This window comes from Mobula birostris, chromosome 17, assembly GCF_030028105.1.
Source record: "Mobula birostris isolate sMobBir1 chromosome 17, sMobBir1.hap1, whole genome shotgun sequence".
Classification (NCBI taxonomy): Eukaryota; Metazoa; Chordata; class Chondrichthyes; order Myliobatiformes; family Myliobatidae; genus Mobula; species Mobula birostris.
Window position 1 is genome coordinate 9,175,208 of NC_092386.1, and position 24,044 is coordinate 9,199,251.

Here is a 24,044-nt window from a genome sequence, read left to right on the forward strand (position 1 = left end):
TGGGGTTCATGGACCTCTCGGTTAATGTTTGGGGTCCATGGCATGAGAAAGGTTGTGAACCCCTTGTCTCATAAATATTAAAGATTTTAGACCATAGTATATAGGAACAGCCATTCAATCATGGTTTACTTATTTTCCATCTCACCCCCACTCTCCGACCTTTGACACCCTTCCTAATCAAGAACCTATCAACCTGAGCTAAGATTGTGATAGTCGATGATTTTAACTTTCCACATACTGAGGTTGAGTGAGTCTAGAACTCGAGGTCATAGAACAAGGGTAAAAGGTGACATTAATAAGACAGATAGATAGAAAGAGAAATAGATACTTTATTGATCCCAAGGGTAATTACAGTATCACAGTAGTATTACAAGTACATCGGTATAAATACTAGAAGAGAAGTAGAAAGAATAAAAAACAATAAGTTATCACAAACAGTCTAACAGGAAAGAGTCATCACTTCCCAGGCTATAGGTAGACTCATTATAGAGCCTAATAATCGAGACTAAGAATGACTTCATATAGTGTTCTTTGGAGCAGTACAGTTGGCTTAATCTATAAACTAAAAATGCTCCTCTGTTTATCCAAGGTGGCATGCAGAGGGTGAGAAACACTGTCCAGAATTGTCAGGATTTTCCATAGGGTTCTTTGTTCTATCACAATCTCCAGTGTGTCCAGTTTATCTCCTATAACACAGCCAGCCCCTCTAATCAGTTTATTGAGCCTGTTGGCATCACCCATGTTGATACCATTGCCCAAGCACACCACTGCATAGAAGATTATACTGGCAACAACAGACTGGTAGAGCATGTGAAGAATAGGCCTGCATACTCAGAAGGACCTCAATCTCCTCAGGAAGTAGAGGCAACTCTGGGCCTTCTTCTACAAGGGGGTGCTGCATTTAAGTCTGTCATTCATAGGCACCCCCTTGTACTTGTAGGTCCTCACCACATCCATGTCCTCACCATCAATAGTAACGGGGGGCAGTGCAGGCTTAGTCTTCCTAAAGTCCATCACCATCTCCTTTGTCTTACTGATGTTGAGCTACAGATGATTCAACTTGCACCATTTGACAACATCCTCCACCAGGGCCCTGTATTCATCCTCTCATCCTCCCTTTATACACCAAACTATTGTTGAGTCATCAGAGAATTTCTGCAGATGACATGACTCAATTTTGTATCTAAAGTCCGAGGTATGCCGGGTAAACAGGAAGGGAGCCAATACAGACCCTATGAGGCCCCAGTGCTGCTTATAGTCATTTCTGACACACAGCACTGAAGCTGCACAAACCGTGGTCTGCTAGTCAGGTAGTCCATTATCCAGGATACAATGGAAGTGCCGACCTGCATTGAGTGGAGCTTTTCCCCCGGCAATGAGGGCTATATGATATTGAAGCCACTTGAGAGATCAAAAAACATGATCCTCACAGTGCTGCCCTGCTTATCCAAATGGGAGTAGCCTCTGTTCAGCAGGTAGATGACGGCATCATCGACTCCAATGTGCTCCTGGTAGGCAAACTGCAGCGGATCGAGAGCTGATCTGATAAGGGGTCAAGACCAGCCTCTCTAAGGTCTTCATGATGGGTGAGATAAGGCCACTGGACGGTCATCATTCAGTGCTCTTGCTTGGCCCTTCTTGGGTACTGGGACCTCACATGATGGTTGCCACACGGTCAGGAGCCTTTCCAGGCTGAGACTCAGACTGCAAATGTGCTGGAGAACTCCACACATCTGCTCAGCACATTCCTTCAGGACCTTGGGGTTCACATCACCTGGTCCCAATGCTTTGTTGTGTCTGAGTTTGCCCAGAGCCCTTCTCATCTGCTCAGTAGGTAAGGTGAGTCCATAATGACTGGGGAGTTGGTGGAAGGCAGGGACTGGGAGAAGTGAAGATTGGGACAGTAGCAGTTTGTACGTGGAGGTGTGGTTGGTAGGTGCAGGGAAAGGAGGGGATGTAGACATTGGTAGCCTATGTTGTTCATCCACATGTTGAATGGGGGGAGGGTGTGGAGGGAGGAGGGGAGGTGTTGGTGATGAGGGAGCATTGGGTGCCCCTGCACCTGGACTGGTGTGCTGAGGGGATTGTGAACAGGAGGGCAATTGTCAAACGTATTGAAGAATTGGTTTAACTCGTTAGCCCATTTATGGCTGCATTTCTAAACTCTACAGCCAGGCTGATTGAAGCCAGTGATGTTCTACATGCCTCTCAACACCTTTCATGTGCTACTCTGCCCAAGTTTGTTCTCCAGCTCTCTCCTGTATTCCTCTTTAGCCACCTTGATCTTCTCCTTTAGTTCCTTCTGCACATGTTTCAATTTTACTCTGTCTCCTAACCTAAAGGCTTTCTTTTTGTGGTTGAGAAGAACTTTTAGATCATTGGTGTGTCATGCCTTGTTGTTAGGGAAGCAGGGAACAGTCCTTAATGTATTATAGTGTCCACATGAGAAACTGATATAACCAGTGATGTAATCAGTGTGTCTGTTAATGCCCTTCTCATATGGTTCACAAAGCACATTCCAGTCAGTAACCTCAAAGTAGCCCTTCAAGGCTTCGATGGCCTCTGGTGACCACTTCTTTACTGTCTTAGTGGTGGCTAGCTGTTGCTGTACTTTCGACTTGTACAAAGGCATGAGCTGAACCAGGTTGTGATCTGGTCTTCCAATAAGGGGAATGTGAGGGGAAACTCCTTTACAAAGAGGGCGATGAGAGTGAGGAATGAGCTGTCAGTGGAAGACCATAAGACATAGGAGCATAATTAGGCCATTCAACCCATCGATTCTGCGCTGCTATCCCATCATGTCAGATTTATTATCCCTCTCAACCCTATTCTCCTGCTTTCTCCTGATAACCATTGACATCCTCTCTAATCAGAATTCTATCAACTTTTGCCATAAATATACCCAAAGACTTGTCTCCACAGCCATCCGTGGCAATGAGTTCTACAGATTCACCACCACCTGGCTAAAGCAATCTCTCCTCATCTCTATCTTGAGGGAATGGCCTTCTATTCTGAGTCTGTGTCCTCTGGGCCTAGATTATTCAACTATTGGAAGTATTCACTATATGTAGGCCTTTCAATATTCAGTAAATTTCATTGAGATTCCAACCCGTCCATCCTCCACCATTCTTCCAAACACCAGATGCTTCGGTTTCCTCCAACAGTCCAAATATGTACCAGTTGGTAGGTTAATTGGTCATTGTAAATTGTCCTGTGATTATGCTAGGATTAAATCGGTGAGATGCCGTGTGGCATGGCCCAAAGGCTTGAAGGGCCTGTTCTGTACTATATCTCCAAATAAATAAATGGGGGTGTGGCAGACAGCAGGGAAGACTATCATAGCCTGCAGCAGGGTTTGCACCGGCTGGAAAAAATGAGCTGAAAAATGGAAAATAGAATTTAATGTAGACAAGTGTGAAGTGTTGCACTTTGGAAGGATAAACCAAATTTCCACAGTGAATGGTAGGGCACTGAGGAGATCATTAGAACAGAGAGATCTGGGAATGCAGATCCACAATTCATTGTAAGTGGCATAGATAGGGTCATAAAGAGACCTCCAGGCACATTGGCCTTCACAAGCCAGAGTACTGAGTACAGGAGTTGGGAGGTTCTATTGAAGTGTATAAGACATTGATGTGGCCTAATTTGGAGAATTATGTGCAGTTCTGGTCACATATCTACAGGAAAGATATTGGTAAGTCTGTAAGAGTACGGAGAAAATGTACAAGGATGTTGCCAGGACTTGAGGACCTGAGTTACAGGGGAAGGTTGAGTAGGTTAGGACTATTCCCTGGAGCACAGAAGAATAAGGGAAGATTTGATGGAGAAATACAAATTTATGAGGGGTATATAGATAAGATAAACACAAGCAAGATTTTTCCACTGTCGTTGTTACAGCTTATTCTACATTGTTATTATTTTACCTTGTTCTATCTTAATAAACTGTATAATGATTTGATCCATATGAACAGTCTGGAAGACTAGCTTTTCACTGTATGTCGGTACATATGACTGTTTTATTATACGAACTTCAGTTCCCAGTAGGCAATGCGGGTGATTCACCCGGAACCGGAAACTACGGTGGTGATCTGGTTGCACGCATTCAGTGTTGAACAGTAACCCAGTAATAAAATTTTCTAACATTTACCCATGCCAAGTTTGTCTTTATTAAGAACAAACTTAACAATGACAATTATAATCCAAATGCAGCATGTCTGTAGAGTTCCTGAAAATCGAGCACGAATAGAAACCCTGTTCCTTTTACCTTCACACAATTGGACATTTTGCTCTCTTGCTTAGTGTCACCTATTTTTTCTAATGTGGCAGTGTGAAGCAGGTGGTGGGGTGGAATATATCTCTACCAAAGTCATAGTCATAGTCATACTTTATTGATCCCGGGGAAAATTGGTTTTTGTTACAGTTGCACCATAAATAATAAATAGTAATAGAACCATAAATAGTTAAATAGTAATATGTAAATTATGCCAGTAAATTATGAAATAAATCCAGGACCAGCCTATTGGCACAGGGTGTCTGACCCTCCAAGGGAGGAGTTGTAAAGTTTGATGGCCACAGGCAGGAATGACTTCCTATGACGCTCTGTGCTGCATCTTGGAGGAATGAGTCTCTGGCTGAATGTACTCCTGTGCCCAACCAGTACATTATGTATTAGATGGGAGACATTAACCAAGATGGCATGCAACTTAGACAGCATCCTCTTTTCAGACACCACCGTGAGAGAGTCCAGTTCCATCCCCACAACATCACTGGCCTTACAAATAAGTTTGTTGATTCTGTTGGTGTCTGCTACCCTCGGCCTGCTGCCCCAGCACACAACAGCAAACATGATAGCACTGGCCACCACAGACTCGTAGAACATCCTCAGCATCGTCCGGCAGATGTTAAAGGACCTCAGTCTCCTCAGGAAATAGAGACGGCTCTGACCCTTCTTGTAGACAGCCTCAGTGTTCTTTGACCAGTCCAGTTTATTGTCAATTCGTATCCCCAGGTATTTGTAATCCTCCACCATATCCACACTGACCCCCTGGATGGAAACAGGGGTCACGGGTACCTTAGCTCTCCTCAGGTCTACCACCAGCTCCTTAGTCTTTTTCACATTAAGCTGCAGATAATTCTGCTCGCACCATGCGACAAAGTTTCCTACCGTAGCCCTGTACTCAACCTCATCTCTCTTGCTGGTGCATCCAACTATGGCAGAGTCATCCAAAAACTTCTGAAGATGACAAGACTCTGTGCAGTAGTTGAAGTCCGAGGTGTAAATGGTGAAGAGAAAGGGAGACAAGACAGTCCCCTGTGGAGCCCCAGTGCTGCTGATCACTCTGTCGGACACACAGTGTTGCAAGCACACGTACTGTGGTCTGCCAGTCAGGTAATCAAGAATCCATGACACCAGGGAAGCATCCACCTGCATCGCTGTCAGCTTCTCCCCCAGCAGAGCAGGGCGGGTGGTGTTGAACGCACTGGAGAAGTCAAAAAACATGACCCTCACAGTGCTCGCTGGCTTGTTCAGGTGGGCATAGACACGGTTCAGCAGGTAGACGATGGCATCCTCAGCTCCTAGTCGGGGCTGGTAGGCGAACTGAAGGAGGTGTGAGGTGCTTCTTCCTCCACTGGCCTGCAGGTCACCCTTGGGCAAGCTGTAGCATCTGCTTAGTCCCCTGATCAAGGTCACGTGAAGCCATGGGATCAGCTGGTGCACATCACAATTCCTGGTTATGTGACTACTTACACCAAGCAGACAAACTCTGAAGAGCATTGATAATGGCTGGGGTCACTCGTCTCGTAAAGACACTGCCCAGAAGAAAGCAATGGCAAGCCACTTCTGCAGAAAAATTTGGCAAGAACAATCATGGTCATGAGGTCACGATCATCTACATCATAATTAGAGATACAGTGCAGAGTAGAACAGGCCCTTCTGGCTGAACAATCCGCACCACCCCGCAATCCACCTACTTAACGCCAGCCTAATCACAGGACAATTTACAATGCCCAATTAGCTTACTAGTCAGTATGTCTTTGAAATGTGGGAGGAAACTGGAGCGCACAGAGAAAACTTGTTTTGTTACTCCAAAATATAGAATTAATTAAAAGCAAAAAACACAGACAAAGCCAAGAATGTGAGTTTAGCTTTGTGATTACTTTAAGCAAGGCACGCACGCATTACATGGTAGCATCATGAGATATGCAATTCATTTATTTTTACATATAACTGGTAATGATTACTTAAAGGAACAAGAGTGCTTAATCAGACAATTTATTTACAATATTGCTCAAATATTACAGAAATATTGAGTACACAACACTCCTCCCGGCTGAGCTATAAATTCCAATTCAATATAGAATGTATCTCAACTATAAACACAGTGTACTATATAATACAACTACTAAACTGACATCCATAGCATAGTTAATTTTTAAATTGTCCCATTCAGGCTGAGAGATTTAATCTCTGTGGGGGCTTTCTTACTTTTGTGGGATAACATCTTTCCTGACAAGGGGGATCACTCTGCTTGACAGGTGAGACTTGTGGCTGTGAAACAATCACAGGCTCTGGGGCCTCCTCTGTGGTGGTTGTAAGCATTGACTCCTGAACTGCAGGAAGTGGTTCTGACAGCTCTAGAATCCCTTCTTCTCCTTCCTGTTTCTTCTTCTAGTTTGTGCATTTTGATCTTGGGAAGATGCATTTAGTTCACTGGAGCATTCTCTTATTAGCCCTTCTTTTGCTCCCTTTATGACCTGATTTCTCCTCTTGATTTCCTCATCCATAATATCATCGGATGAATCCTATGTTTTTCTATCTCCATTGACTCCTTTCTTTTTAGCTTCCCATTCGTCCAGCTGGGCTTTGGTCTTTGCATCTACTTTTACAAGCAGCTTTTTGTCTCCCACTTGAAGTTCATGCAATAACCTTAAGGCACGCAGAGTAGATTCCGGGTCTTTATGCTCACAAAAGCCGAATGCTTGCAACTTTCCTGGAGCTCCTTGATCTCTCTTCCAGTTTAGAACCAAGCCACATTTCAGAAGTAACTGCCTGGGTAACATATCAGAGGCTTTCTCAGATATGGTACCTATAAAAACTGTTGTACATGGACCACAGCTTTCATCACTCTAACCCTTCCTCTGAGCAGTATGGTCCTCCCTTGATCTAATATGCTCCAACCAGAGGAACAGAGATTAGCACCAAAACCTGTTTTCCTTCTGTTGGGCAACAGTTCATGCTGTTCAGCATGGAGATAGTTGTGGCATTATCCAGTACCTTTCTTCATTTGCTTTCTTCCCTTGAGTGGTTGCCCTCGTGTTTTTTCCCACTGGAGTTAACTTTTCTCCAATATAACTTCTTAGTTGGATATCTCCAGTTTTCAGTTCAGTATCTTTGAAATGCCATTCAAGCTTATTTTGTGGAATGACTGGAACAGCCAAGTCAGTGTCCAATTCTATTATAATTAATTTGCCGTTCACTTCTGGTGTGAGCCATATTGCTTACCTGTTGTTAGTTTTCACATTACTGATCTCAGGCTACCTAGTCCTGAATCAGTCATCATTATCCAATTTGTTCATCAATAGCATGCAGATTAGTGCTATTTTTGAAACTGCAGCTTGACTTTTTAACTTGATCTTTTCCCTGTGCAGTCCATTTATTTTGGTCTGCTCAACGTGCTCTTTGTTTGTGTTCTGCTTTGTTACATTTTCTGCAAGTTTTACCTTTAAACCTGCATTGGTCTGGTGTATGTGAGCCCATACCACAGTTGTAACACACTCTGTTTGGCCAGGCTTGTTTCTGTTTAGATATTGCAATTTTGTTCATGTGCAGTTTTATTCCTGACTGCAACTCAATTGCGTCTCTCTCTGCTGTTTCCATCGATACAGCTATTTTAAATGTAAGTTGTGCTTCAGTTAGGAACCATTTTTGAATGTTTTCTTGTAAGATTCCACAAACTAAGCTATCTCTCAGTGCATCATTAAGCTCATCATGGAAGTGACAATGTTCAGTTAATCTTTTCAATTCAGCCACGTACACTGAAATGGTTTCTCTATCTTCTTGATCTGCTTTTGAAACCTCAAGCATTCTGCAATCAACAGTGGTTTTGGCTCTAAATGTTCCTGCATTACCTTCACAATATCAGCAAAGCTCATTTCAGCTGGTTTGGGTGGAGCAGATTGTGTGCCTTTGAAGTCAATGCACTCAGTAAAACGGGCAATCATTTCACATTGGCTATTTCATTTGCTTTAAAATACTGATAAAATCCATTTTGCATACAAAATCCACTTATCTTTCTGATGTTTTTTAATGATCATTATCACCCGGTATCACTGTTTATAAACATCGGTCAAGAACAACAATTCCTCCTGGCTTTCAGATAGCCAATTCCTTCAATTGTTTCACTTTCTCTACATCTTCTGCTTGTTCTTTTTGTCTTGATTGTGTTTCAGAATTAGATTGTGTATTGGAGCCTGTGATAGAACACAGAACATAGAATAGTACAGCACAGTACAGGCCCTTCGGCCCACGTTGTTGTGCCAACCCTCAAACACTGCCTCCCATATAACTCCCCACCTTAAATTCCTCCATATACCTGTCTAGCAGTCTCTTAAATTTCACTAGTTTATCTGCCTCCACCACTGACTCAAGCAGTGTATTCCACGCACCAACCACTCTCTGATTAAAAAGCTTCTTCTAATATCCCCCTTGAACTTCCCACCCCTTACCTTAAAGCCATGTCCTCTTGTATTGAGCAGTGGTGCCCTGGGGAAGAGGTGCTGGCTATCCACTCTATCTATTCCTCTTTATATCTTGTATACCTTGATGTGCAGATTGGAGTTCAATCGAATGATCTAGTGCTCTGCTGTCCCTGGAGAGGACTGACAGCACGAGCTGCTTCATGGAGAAGACCAGAGATGGGGCGCGGGGCCATGATCGGTTCTATTTCGAAGCATTGAGGAAGACTGAAGCATCGAGGTGAATGTGGAGGAGGACAGCGGTCACTCTCTACAGGGGTTACGGGGGTCAATGGAATTCGGACGCAGCATGGCAGTCACTCTTCAAGAAGGGCTGAGTTTGTGCAGCTACTCTCCTTGATGCTGATGGGAGGGTGTTTTTGCAATTCTGAGAATTATGTAACTATTGGATTGTAGTTTATATTGGTCCCCAATTTTCTGTGTTTTCTCTCTTGTTGCCGATCACCAGGTGTGCGATATGTTATTCTGTGTGTGAAGTAGGCCTTGGGGATTTGAGATCTGATGTTCTTGTTAGTGGTTTTCTGTGTGGACTATCTGCTAGATTAGTGTGTGAGAGAGAGGTTTGGGTGTTTGATGCTATTGTCGCTGCTCTTTTTGGCAAGGAAGGAGGTTGGAGGTTTGGTTGGAAGTTCCAACTGCCATTTTCTGTGTGGGTAATCTGCTAATTTTTGATTTTTGTGTGAGAGAAGGGGTAGGGGAGTTTGTGAGTTCTGTTTCTTGTTCTTTTTGTGTGAGTGTGTCGGGGCGGGTGGTTATGATGTCTGTATTTCACGACTATCCGGAGAAGGCGGATATTGGAGTTATATTACATATGCATACGTTGACGATAAAATGAACTTATGAACTTATGAGCATGAATTCTTCTGCTTTCTGCCTTTTTTAAACTGAATCATCTCTGTCTCTTTTTCTGAAGACACACATGCTACGATGATTTTTTACTTGGCCGTTTCTTGTTGCGCTTTTTAAAACTCAAACATCTTGCAGCGGTTCAACAAGTAGGTAGTCACCTCGTGTTTATTTTAAAAATACCTCATCACCACTTTTATGTTTTGTAACTCCTAAACATAAAATTAAATAAAAGCAAAAAACACAGAGCCGGGAATGTGAGTCTAACTACGAGTTTACTTTAAGTGAGGGACACACATATGGCATGGTAGCGTGATGACATATCACTTATTTTTACATATAACCCATAATGAATTATCTGAAGAAACAAGAATGCTTAATCCAGCAATGTATTTGCAATATTACTCAAATGCTACTGAAATATTAAATACACAAAAAAACCCATGCGGGTCACGGGGAGAATATACGGGGACTCCTTTAGATGGCGCCAGAAGTGAATACCTGAACTCTGATGCCCTGAGCTACAATAGCATCACGCTAACTGCTACATTACTGGCAGATGTTCATGATCTGAATTTCTCTCCATGCCTCTCACAACTGATGGCTTTTGGATGCTCTTCTTGTTACTACCTTCAGGGAGGAGGTACAGAAGCCTGAAGGCAGAACACTCAATGATTGAGGAAGAATTTCTTCCTCTCCACCATTAAGTTTCTGAATGGTCCATGATCCCATTAACACTGCTTCACTATATCGCTCTCTTTTTTGTAATATTTGTTAATTAATTAATTGAATTGAATTATTTATCTATTTCTGTACACCACTGTGCAAAAGTCTTAGACACACACACACATATATATAGCTAGGGTACCTAAGACTTTTGTGCAGCACTGTTTTGGTCAACACTGAGAAGTGAGCAAGATTGTACATCTGGTGGAAGCAAAAGATGTTGAGAATAGTGAGGGTGGAGCACGGTGGGAGGGGTGTGGGGCAAGTGGCAGAGAAGGAGTTTCAGGTGAAGTGGGTTGGCGCCAATGCCCACACATCCAGTCTTGAGACACCAGGCAAGGTCATTTGATTCCAAACAATTGGTTTATTGATCATTACAGAATGTCTCTCTGGTGCTTCCCATTCCCTCCCCTCTCCTTGCCCCCTTTCCACTCTCAGTTTACAATAGAGACTCATGTCAGAATCAAGTTTATCAACACTTGCATATGTCATGATTTTTTTTGTGTGGCAGCAGTACAGTGCAATACATAAAATTACTACAGTACTGTGCAAAAGTCTTAGGCACCTTAGCTATTTATATGTGCCTAAGACTTTTGCAAAGTACTGTATTTATTTTTCTTATTGTAAGAAAATATTTTAATATATTGCTCCGTACTGCTGTCACAAACAACAAATTTCATGATGTATGTCAGTGATAATAGACTTGATTCTGACTCTGTTCTGATAATTCTGTCTTTATTCAAGTTTCTTTAGAACAATAGTTAGTGCACTTGTCAAAATATTCTAGGCAGGGCATTTAGCCAGATTGCTAAAAACAAATGCAAGTGAATCCCCCTCATCTGAAATGCTTGGGCTGGAAGTGTTTTGGATTTTGGAATATATAGTGAGATAGCTTGGGATCACTATCATTTCTGACTCAGAATTTATGTGCTACTGTCTTTGTCAGTCTTCAACGATTCAAAATACATTTATTATCAAAGTATGTATATAGAATACAACACTGCATCCATGTGCAGACAGCCACGAAAGAAGGAAACACCATGGAACCCCTTCAAGAAAACATCAAATACTGAATGCGTGAGAAAAAGAACAAATTGCACAAATAGCAAAAGGCAAGCAGACAACACATTGAATATCAAACATCAAACTCAGAGTCCAGGTGTATTCAGTTTGGTTCAGTGCTCTCGTCCACTGCAGGCTGCATGCAGGGATAGTCATTACACTTGTTCGTCACACATACGTACTTAACAGTCAAAGTTATTACATACCATTAGTATAATGAAAGTATATGTGTGCAGGGTAACAAAAACAGCACAGCACATCGGGAGAATACCTGAATCAGCTGTTGAACAACAACAAGCAACGGCAGGCTTTTCGCTCTCCACCTACGATGCTGTGGTTTGATTAAAAGCTTAGTGTATTTGTATTTTGCTTCCTTAAGCTTTATCTAAAGTATAAAAACAATCAACATTGTAGACTTGTTCTTGCGTTAGACTTTCATCAGCGCCGATCTTTGCAAACTCATCAATGAATTTCTCTGCTGCTTCGTGACCAGCACATGCTTTATCTTTAATTTTTTAAAAATCTTTAGAAATATAATAGTATGCCTTTTCTTAAATTTTGGCAGCCGGCCCACTGATTATTCACAATTACCTTCCATTTTTGAGTTTTTCGTGATAGATCGTTGCTTGTATCACAATCAGCATACCATTAAGCGGCGTGTGATCACTCTGATGCCAGTGAATGCACTCCTTAAATACATGGTTGAGATCTTTAGTTTGCACTTTATGCAGTGTTTTTCCTTTTTTCTTTAGCAACCGTTGATTACAAAGGTAAGGTCACTTCTCAGAGCTGGCTGTACTATGCAGAGATCTGTGTGTCACCTGGGAACCCTTCCTTGTGGAATTTTCCATTTGTGACGTTATATTTTGGAATTTTGGATAAGGGGTGTTCAACCTGTAATTCCTAATGAAATTCTAACCCAAGTATCCCCAGCATTTTTTTAATGCCATGGATCAATATCATTAAGGAAGTGGTCCATGGGCCCCAGATTGGGAACCTCTGTTCTAACTTCTACAGAGATGTCAGGGGTAAGTTTTTTCATGCAGAGAGTGGTGAGTGCGTGGAATGGGCTGCCGGCAACGGTGGTGGAGGCAGATACAATAGGGTCTTTTAAGAGACTTTTGGATAGGTACATGGAGCTTAGAAAAATAGAAGGCTATGGGTAAGCCTAGTAATTTCTAAGGAAGGGACATGTTCGGCACAACTTTGTGGGCCAAAGGGCCTGTATTGTGCTGTAGGTTTTTGTTGTTTCTATGTTTCTACATACTTTGTGCATGAAAGATGTAAATTGCCGGTGATAAATTTGTGTTTAACGGGACCCTATTCTTTATGTAGAGTTAGTAATATGTATTTGTATAAAATCAAATGCACTCTGTTTGCCGATTGTTTGACAGATTTCTACTGATTCGATGGTTCACAGTGGTTAGTGGGAATAATTGTCATGCAGTTAAGAGCTGTCTTTTGAAAAAGAAAGTTAAACAAAATCCTCATCCGCTTTCTCAAGTAAAAATAAAGGATCTCATGCCTATGTTTTCAGAAGGTGGAATTAACCCAGACATCTAAGGAAATATTTAGCTCCCATGCACAACATCACAGAAAAGATAATCTGATCTTTATTGCATAGCTGTTTGTGTGATCTTGCTGTGCACAAATTGGCTGTTGCACTTTCTACTATACATTCAGAAATTTCCTTCAGGGCATTGGATCAGTCATGGTCCTGTTGTGTGTGATGAAGCAGAATTAATAGACTGTATGACCAACATTTTCTTCCACTTCTTGAGTTCTTAGGTTTTGATAAACAGAGTGCAAAAATTAATTTATTTATCTATTTATTGAGATACAGCACTGAACAGCCCTTCCAGCTCTTTCAGCAGCTCTGCCCAGCATCCCCCAACTCAATCCTAGCCTATCAGGGGACAATGACCAATTAACCTCCCAACTGGTATGTCTTTAGACTGTGAGAGGAGACTGGAGGACCTGGGGAAATCACACGCATTCCAATGGGGACAGTGTGCCAACTCCTCACAGATAACGTTGGAATTGAACTCCGAACTCTGAACTCTGAAGCCCTAAGCTGTAATAATGTCACGGTAACCGCTAGGCTACCATGGCACCCAGAAATAATAAAAACATAATCATAAGAATATGCTAGAAGCTCATCATGGCACGTTAGGAGATTAGCTTTATTTGTCACCTGTACATCATACATACAGTGAAATGTGTCGCTTGTGTCAACGACCGACACAGTCCAAGGATGCGCAGGGGTCATCCCTCAAGTGTCGAGATGCTTCTGGCACCAACGTAGCAGCCCACAACTTACTAACCCTAACCAGCACATCTTTGGAACGTGGGAGGACACCTGCACTCTGTTTCGAATCTGACTTTTTGTTCCTCACAGGGTTTTCCAAGCCAAACTATGCAAGGACACATCAATGCTGCCTGATCGGCTGAGTTCCCCCAATATTTTCTGCTTGTTACTTTGGATTAACCAATGGTGAAAGTCTAAGAACTTTGTTTGCTTGGAGAACAAAAGACGAATGACACTTCGACCTATAATGTATCTGAGCAAACGAAAAGCTTTTGTACATCAAGAGATATGAATAATCACCATAATAACATTTTCATAGACCTTGAACACGTTTATCAGAGTAAATTTCCCATAGTCAGTTAACACAGCAAGCCAACTCGATTTCACACTAGGTGGACCTGTACATTTGCTTTTATTGTCGACAATATTTAGTTAGTTAGTTAGAGATGCAATGTAGAACAGACCCTTCTGCCCTAAAGAGCTACACGTCCCTCAACCCATCTATTTAACACTAGCATCATCACAGGAAAATTTACAACCAGAAGCAAATTAATATCACTGGCATAGGTCGTGAATTGTGTTGTTTTGAGACAGCAGTACAGTGTAATACATTTAAAATACTATAAATTACAATAAGATATATAAATAGTGCAAAAGGAGAGCAAAACAGAAAAAAAAGAAAGAAATCCTGAATTAGCATACATGTCCATTCAGAGGGAAAGAAGCTGTTCCTAAAACATATGTAGAGTGTGTGTCTTCAGGCTCCTGTACTTCCTCCTTGATGGTGGCAACGAGAAGAAGGCATGCCCTTAGTGACAGATGACCAGCTAACACTAACCAATACCTCCTTGGACAGTGTGAAGAAACCAGAGCACCTGGAGGAAACCTACTTGCTCACGGGAAGGACTGCAAAGCTCTTGCAGACCACATTAGAATTGAACTCCAAGCTCAGACTCCCTGAGCTATAATAGTGTCATGCTAACCCCTACACTGCCATATATTACATAATCCATAAGTATTAGGCTAGATCAGCCCACCAATTCAAAATGTTAGTAACATTGCTAATCATAAACAAATCAGACTAATTTTGCCAAAATTTAGGAGATTGAAAACTAATTTGCACAATATGTCCTTGGGATAGATAGGCCCTCTGTTAGTCAGGGTAAACCATTGATGCTGCATCCTAGCTGTTTGTGTTGTTGGCACAGCACCACCAGTCAACATGCAAGGCAGGGCAGTGTGATATAGAGAGCAAGCTGCTGCCCATGTCGCACGCTCCCCCTCTCCACTCAGCTGTCGTTGAAGGAGTTGCCAGTCAGCCTTGAGCTCAACTAAGACTGCCTCAGGGATTCTAGCTGTAGAGTTTTCCTTGGAGTTCACTCCCAGAGCCTTGCCCATGAGTGGGTTTGGTCACAAGACAGCAGAGATTCGAAATCAGAATTTTCCTTCTCCTAGATGAGCTTCCAGCCATGGCTAGCAAGCTCTATTTACCTCAAGTGACTGATTTTAAGGTGTGAGTAATAGATAGATAGATAGATCTATTTTATTGATCCCGAGGGAAATTGGGTTTCGTTACAGCCGCACCAACCAAGAATAGAGCGTAAATATAGCAATATAAAAACCACAAACAATCAAACAACAAAATGCAAACTATGCCAGATGGAAAATAAGTCCAGGACCAGTCTATTGGCTCAGGGTGTCTGACCCTCCACGGGAGGAGCTACAAGTTCGATGGCCACAGGCAGGAATGACCTCCCGTGCCGCCCAGTGTTGTATCACGGTGGAATATGGCAACCTTTGCCCCTTCTCCTGTCAGTAGAAATGGTTTCTAGGGGCTTAGTAGTAAAGCTGCACATAAAAACATAAGACATAGGTGCAGAATTAGGCTATTTAGACCATTGAGTCTTCCCTCTCAATCCCATTCTCCTGCATTCTCCCTGTAACCTTTGATACCCTGATTAGTCAAGAACCTATCAACCTCCATTGACTTGGGCTGGCACAGCCAACTGTGCCAATGAATTCACCACCCTCTAGCTATCTCTGTTCAAAATGTTTGTCCCTGTCTTCTGAGGCTGTGCCTTCTGGTTCTCGACTCCCCAAGGACAGGAAACATCTTCTCCACGTTCACTCTATTGAGGCCTTTCAGTTTTCAGTGAGATCCTCCCTCATTCTTCTAAACTCCAGCAAGTACAAGCCCAGAGCCTTCATACACACCTGATGTGTTAACTCTTTCTTTCCTACAGTAATTGTCTTGAACCTCCTCTGGACTCTCTCCAATACCGGCACAGATTTTCTAAGATAAGGGTCCCAAAACTGCTCACGACTGGCCAAGCATGGTCTGGCCAGTGCCTCATGAAGCCTCAGCATTACATCCATGAAGGCCAGGAGCTGGACTTGGTTGTCAGAGCCTGTTTGAAATGCACACCATTGGGAGCATTTAATAGCTGGTGGAAGCTCAACTTCATTACTCACCCCGACCCCAACTATGACAACCTTAAGGGTAAATATTGCGAATAATCTGCATTTTGCAGAGAGCAGAGTTAAAATAAATTAACCTTACTTCCACGTCAATGATGAGATTATGAATGAGCACACTGATGCTCGATAGAAATAAGAAGCACAACAATTTTGTTAGCTTAATCAGGTGTAATTTATTATTAATCAAATTTGCATTTCTGTCAATGTTTTTATTATATCATTTAATGCTTTCTATATTTTCATATCTAATAATGAAAGCCATTAACATTCTGTCCTTTAGGATCTCTGGAGCAAGTCTCTGTAACAGGGTGTCTGCCATTTATGCAAAGTAACTGCATAAATTTACCCCTGGAAACAATGGTTACAGGACTTGTCCCAACTTACTTGTAAGAAAATTAAATTTAGTTGGAAAATACCTGTTTTGTTTCCAGCTATATGGGACTCTGAAATGAGCACTACCACAATCCATGCAAAGTCCAAACAACAATGAGTTAAGTAGTCTGTTCAGATGACTGGGAACAGGCAAATTTTTACAAGAGTGGGCATTGGTGTCTTTAGTCTCCTTCTTAAATACATAGTGCGACAGTCTGAAAGGATATGGGATGAAATGAAAAATTGCCCTTATTATTCACAATGAATTAGCCCCTGGCAGAAGTTAGCAGTGAAGTGTCAGTGAATTTTGACTTCGAACAAAATCAGTGCAGCAAATCAAAACCATATGTAAATCGTATATCGTAAAGAGCTAGAAGAGTAGTTTTAATGAAAATATTTAAACAGACTTGCATTTGCAGGTTTTAAGAGGGTGCAGTGGAAATTTACCATGTCTTGTGAACAAAGTTTCAGTAAGCTGGGGCTTTTCTCTTCAGATCAAAGGAGGATGAGAGGTGAATTGATAGAGATGTACAAGATGATAAGAGGTGTAGATCGAGTGGATAGACAGAGGCTTTTTCCCAGGGCTGAAATAGCTAATACAAGGGGAATAATTTTATGGTGATTGGAGGAAAGAATAGGGAGGATGCTAGAGTCAGTTTTTTTACACAGAGAGTGGAACAAACTACTGGGGTGTTGGTAGAGACAGATATATTAGGGCATTTAAGAGATCCTATGATAGGTACATGGATGTTAGAAAAATAGAGAACTATGTGGGAGGGAGTGGCTAGATTGATCTTGGAGTAGGTTATGAGGTAGGCACAACATCGTGGGCTGAAGGGCCTGTACTGTGCTTTAGTGCTCCATGTCCTATGTCTCAAAAGAAGCATTTTTTTGTGCAAAGATCTCAGTGAACACAGGCATGCTGGAAACCCACGAGTTAACTAAAATCCAGTTCCATCTGTCAACACTGTGTGCAGTGACATCATCAGGTATTCTGCACTTGCTTGCAGCTATTCAGACAGAGCCACTCTCAGTCTGGGCCTTGTGTTGCCGTACTCTATACAGGGTCACCGGGCTGGAAAATTACCACATGCTGCCACAGTCCGCTCAGCCAAGGCTTGTTATCGTTGTTTTCAGGGACCTATTCATTCAGTTGCTTTACATATCGGGCAGACGCCCTGCCACTGAGACTTGGTCCAGAGTGAGTTAAAGGGCCAAACGTTAATGGCCACTATTGTTTGGAGAATGGCATTGCAGGACGTGGGAAAAAATGCCCAGACAGCTCCCTGACACCCGCACAGAAGAGGAAGGCTTAGGGGGTATACTGCAAAGATCATCGACTGACATCACTGAACAAAACACATCTTTAGTGTCGATATTCATAACCCATCAATTAGAAAGAGCTTCCCTTAGACAGGAATTAGAAGGAGGTCGAGTCATGTGCTTGTGTTTTGAGGAAAAGGAATCCTAAAATTTGGTCTTCAGCAGAGATTTTAATGCTTCCTGCTTTAACTGCTTCAAGGCCAAAAACACCATGCCAACTAGAAAGTCCCTATGCACTTAGAAGATCCTTAGATAAATTATTATAAGGTTTAGAACTTTTACACATTTGGTGTATTATGTATTGCACCACAAATAGTCTACGGGCTCTGTAATAGTATTGACTTTTAACAATTAACTTCCAATTTTAGGAGAAAAATTTAAATGGCTTCCACTTAAGTTAAATCATTTCTGAAGCTACAGTATGGTCTCAGAAGCTTCCGATAAGAATAGGTGAAGAATGGGATTGTGAAGAAATAGTGCATGAAGAATGGGTTGGTGAAGAATAGGTGGGTGAAGAAATGGTAAAGAATGGATGAAGAATTGATGTATGAATAATGCATGAGAATGGGTGGGTGACAAATGCTTTGGTGAAGAATGATGAAGAATGGTGAAGAAAGGATGGGAGAAGAATGTGTAGATGAGGAATAGGATGCTGAATAGATGGGCGAAGAAGGATGGAGGAAGAAGCATGGGTGAAATATGGGAGGGTGAAGAATGACTGAGTGAAGAATGGGTGGGTGAAGAGTAGGAGGGTGAAGAATGAGTGGGTAAGAAATGGGTGGGAGATTGGGTGAAGAATGAGTGGATGAAGAATGGGTGAAGAATGGATGGGTGAAGAGTGGGAGAAAAATGTGTGGGTGAAGAATGGCTGGGAAGGCAATGAGTGGGCGAGGAGTGGGTGAGGAATGGATGGATGCAGAATCTGTGGGTGAAGAATGGGTGTAGAATGCCTGGGTAAAGAATGGGTGGGGGAAGATTGGGTGGGTGAGGATCGGTTGGGTGTAGTGTATATGGGAGAGAAATTATTCAGTGAAGAATACATCGGTGAAAAATGGCTGGATGAAGAATAGTTGGGTGAAGAATAGAAGGGGAGAGAATGGTTGAAGAATGGGTGGGTGAGATATGGGTGAGGAATGGTTGGTGTGGCATGGTTTGGTGATAAATGGATGGACGAAGAAAGGGTTGGTGAAGAAGGTGTAGATGAAGACTATTTGAATGAGGAATCGGTGGGTGAGGAATGGATGGGTGTGGAATGGGTGGGTGTGGGATCTGTGGGTGAAGAATGGCTGGGTGTGGAATGAAACTCATGGGTGCAAAATGTTTGGGTAAAGAAATGATGGGCGATGAATTGGTGGGTGTAGAATGGGTAAGTGAGGAATGGGTGAAGAAAGGGGCGAGTAAAGGGTAGGTAAAGAATGGGTGGCTGAGGAATGGGTGAACAATGGGTGGGTGCAGAATAGATTGAAGGATGAGGGTGTGAGGAATAGTTGGGTGAGGAATGGATGTGTGAAGAATGGCTGGTTGAAGAATGGGGGTGAGTATACAATGCATAGGTGAAGAATGGGTGGGTGTAAAATGTGTGGGTGAAGAATGGGTTAGTGAGAAGAGTGTCTGTGAGGAATGGGTGGGTTAAGAATGGGTAGGTGAAGTAAGGATGAAGAATAGGTGGGTGAGGAATATGTGGGTGAGGATTGGGTGAAGAATGGGTGTGTGACGAATACGTGGGTAAGAATTGGGTGAAGAATGGATGATGAAGATTGGATGGGTGAGGAATGTTTGACTGAAGAATGATAGCTGAGGAATGGGTCACTGAGGAATGGTGTGTGAAGAATGGGGGTGAAGAATAGTTGAAGAATGAGTGTGTGGGGAATTGGTGCATGAAGAAATGGTGGATGTTGAAGGTGTGGGTGAATAATATGTGGTTGTGGAATGGGTGGGTGAGGAAAAAGTAGGTGAAGAAAGAGTGGGTGAATAATGGGTGGGTGAAAAATCGCTGGGCAAAGAATGGATTGGTGAAGGATGGGTGGGTGAGGACTGGATGTGTGAAGAATGTCAGGGTGATGAATGTGTGGGTGAAGAATGAGTGGGTATAGTGGAATGGATGAGTATAGAATGGGTGAGTGAAGAATGGGAGGTTGAAGAATAGGCGAGGGAGTAATGGGTGGTGAAGAATGGATCGGTGAAGAATGGGTGAAGAATGGATGGGTGAGAAATGGTTGAAGAATTGTTTGGTGAATAATGGGTGTCGAATGGGTGCATCAGAAGTGGGTGGGTGAGGAATAGGATAGTGAAGAATGGGTGGGTGAAGCAGTGTGAGTTAAGAATGTGTGGGTGAGGAATAGTAGGGTGAAGAATGGGTGGGTGAATAATGGGTGATGAATGGGTGACTGATATACAGCAGGCCACACCAGGAGCATCAGACACAGTATATGACCCCAACAGACTCACAAGTAACGTGTCGTCTTACCTGGAAGGATTACTACACCTTCTCCCTCGCTACCAGTCAGGGATTCCCTTGTCCTTTCGTTACTCCCCACTGATCTCCTTCCTGATACTTACCCTTGCAAACAGAACAAGTGCTACACCCTGTATGTCAGTACGTTTTCTTATTGCACATTGATTAAGGTTGGCCAGCAATTTTTCGGGCAGGTTAGCTCTCCTCAAGCACCTCAGGTAGTACAGTTACTGTTGTACGTTCCCTACTGTCAAAGTTGTGCTGATGGACCAAGAGATCTCCTCGGTGATGTTCGTCCCCAAAAACTCGAAACTAGTGACCCTTCTGCTATCTCTCTATTAATGACTAGAGGGGCTTGTTCTGGACCCCTTGCCTTGCTTTTGAAGATGTCCTTGTTGGTGGAAAGCATCTTCTCCATGCTGGAACTGGCTGAGTCTACAGTCATCTGCAGCTCCTGTGATCCTGTTCACTGGTGTCTCCATACTAGGCTGTGATACAACTAGTCAGAATGCTGAGAAAGGACCTAATACTTTCCCAGCGTTTCTGATGAATAAACCTTTCTTGGGCTTCCAGCTGGGTACAAGTATCAATTTTAGCCAACGTTTACATGACAGAACTGCCATCTTTATGTCAGAATGCTGCCCACCGCACCTTCATAGAAATGTAAATCATAAGAACGTAAGACATAGGAACAGTTTAAGGCCATTGAGTCTGCTCTGCCATTTGATCATGACAGATTTATTCTCCCTCTCCACCCCACTCTCCTGCCTCCTCCCAGTAACTTTTGACAGCCTTAATAATCAAGAACCTATCAACCTCCATTTTAAATATAGTCATAGCCATCGGTGGCAATGAAATCCACAGATTTTCCACCCTGAGGCTAAAGAAATTCTTCCTCATTTCTGTTCTAAATGGATGTCCTTGTATTCTGAGACTGTGCTCTCTAGGACTGGATTCTCCCACTTTCTGGAAGCATCCTCTCCACATCCACTCAATCTAGGCCTTTGCAGGTGTCTACAGCATCAAAGATAAAGAAGGTATTCCGTAGTTTTGCATTGAGTATAAGAGCTGGGTCATCAGATTGAGGAAGGGAAATCAATAGGAGATGAGGATTGAGTAGGAGGATATCTCAGCAGATGAGAAGACAAAGGAAGAACCTGCCTTAAGGGGGATATCGGCCAACTGTGTCCCAGTTAAGGGCCCAAAGAGCCCTTTTAACTAATCAGAGCTAATTTCAACCCTCTGGTGAAGAGATGTTTCAACGCTTGAAGCTGACATCATTTATAGACCTTGTTTATGAAATGAATTTCACCAAGATAATGTCAACCGCGCATGGTATACTGGCCAATTTCCCTTCACATGCCCATGTCCCCTTTGTGCATGAGCACCAGCCTCTTTATTCATTTATAAAATGTGGACTTACTGCCCATTTCAGAGAAAGTATGGGGTGCAAATTCTTAAACTATTGCAATCCATTTAGTAAAGATATCCCCACAGATTCCACCCACCCTGCTCTTGGACAGTTTGTCCCACCCCTATCAGGGAGGAGGCTATGTAGCATCCACACCAGACTCAAAAACAGTTAGTTTTCCCAAACGGTAAGGCTGATCTATACCTCCACCCACTAACTCCTCACTAGTTTATTATTTCCTGTCAGTCACCTTATGTACAGCCCAGTGTCACTTTATGGACATATAGTCAGTCTATGTGTATACGCTACATTATGTATTTATATTTATTGTATTTTATTATTATTTTCATGTTCCTTATCTTTTGTGCTGCATCAGATCTGGAGTAACAATTATTTTGTTCTCCTTACACTTGTATACTGGAAATGACATTAAACAATCTTGAATCTTGTGAGATTGAAGAAAGCTGTTTTCCTTTGCATTTCATGCTGAACATCAAAAAGAAAGAAAAACAGCTAAGAAGCCTTAGATACATATATATACATATATGTTCCACTCCAGGTGAAACTCTATGGCAGACTGAACCTGAATCACCATTTCTTCATGGTAGCTGGGTTAAAATGCTTGAGTTTTCTGCCAATCAGCACAGTGGAAGAATCTTCATCACATGCTCAATAATTGTTCAAGAAAGGAACTCCTGACCTTATTCACGAGGTCACTCAGGAATTCTGGCCTTGCTAACAATGAATTTGTTCCAAAAAGATGAATAAGAAAACTACATCTTCTGCTGAGCTATTTTTCAAGGCAGCTACATGCATATTTGGGTTTGAATTCTGGGTAACACATACAAAAGGCTGGAGGAACTTAACAGGTCAGTCAACATCTATGGAAAGGAATAAACAGATGACATTTCAAGCTGAGACCCTTCATCAGTCCCAATGAAGAGTCACGACCTCAAACGTCAACTGTTTATTTCTCTCTACAGATGCTGCCTGACACACTGAGTTGCTCCAACAATTCGTACCTGTTGCTCTGGACTGCCAGCAACAGCAGAACCTCTTAAGTTTGAATTATGTTGTTCAGCTTTTCAAAATTCCACACTTGTATCTAACGTCATCTCATCTGCACAAAATGTTGACTGCGTCACTGACCAATTCCAGCAGTGACTATCATTATATTACACAGTTTCTTGTCTGTAACACGCACAAAGTGCTGGAGAAACTCAGCAGATCAGGCAGTGTCTATGGAGAGGAATAAACATTTGACATTTCAGACAGAGACCCTTCATCCTGATGGATTTCCAGCTACTGCAGAATCTCTTGTGTTTATTTCTTGCTTGTAAAGTTATTATTTACTAAAATACCATCATGATGTTAAAAGCAACAACTTTGACTAACTGTAAGCCTGTGAGATTTTTTAAAATATTTAATGAATGTTAATTATATCTGCAATTGTTTTGTTCTCTCCAATTATAATTTAGAAATAATATTCTACATTTCAAATATTATTGCCCTGCAATTAAAGTAATGAGCAAATAATTGTATACATGGCGGCCACGCTCATCTATAAATAACAATATCGAAATGGAATACTCTGCATGTTTTTAGGATTCTCTGGACAAATAATGTAGTCACTACATCAACTTGACAGGCACTGCAATTGGTTGTCAAGACTGCTAAAGCCAAGACTCTACATTAGCAAAGCCATAGGTTGGAAAGGGCAACTTGTCATACTTTATTTGTGATAAATTCACGATAATGCATGCTGGGATAGCAACTGCGAGGACTCTCTCTGTAGTTTTCCTTTACCAACTTTCTCCCTCTCTCACCAGCACACACACACACACACTCCCAATTTATATTTCATTTGGATAGCTTCCAACCTGATGGGTCAAACATCGATTTTTCCTTCTGTATTTTTTTAGCTCTTCCTCTGCCTTCCCTGTCTTGCCCACTCTGGCCTCTTACCGCTTCTCCTCATCTGCCTATCCCCCCCCACCACCACTGGTGCCCCTCCTCCTTCCCTTTCTCTCCTCTCCTATCAGATTCCTTCTTCTCCAACCCATTGCCATTTCCACCTATCACCGCCCAGCTTCTCACTCCATCCCGTCTCCCCACCCACCTGTCTTCAATTATCACCTCTAATTTGTCCTCCCTCCCCTCCCCTTACCTTTTTATCCTGGCAAATTCCCCCTTCCTTTCCCGTCCTGATGCAGGATCTCAGCATAAAACATCGACTGCTTTTTCATTTCCACCGACACTGCCTGACCTGCTGAGTTCCTCCAGCATTTTGTGTGTGTTGCTCTGGA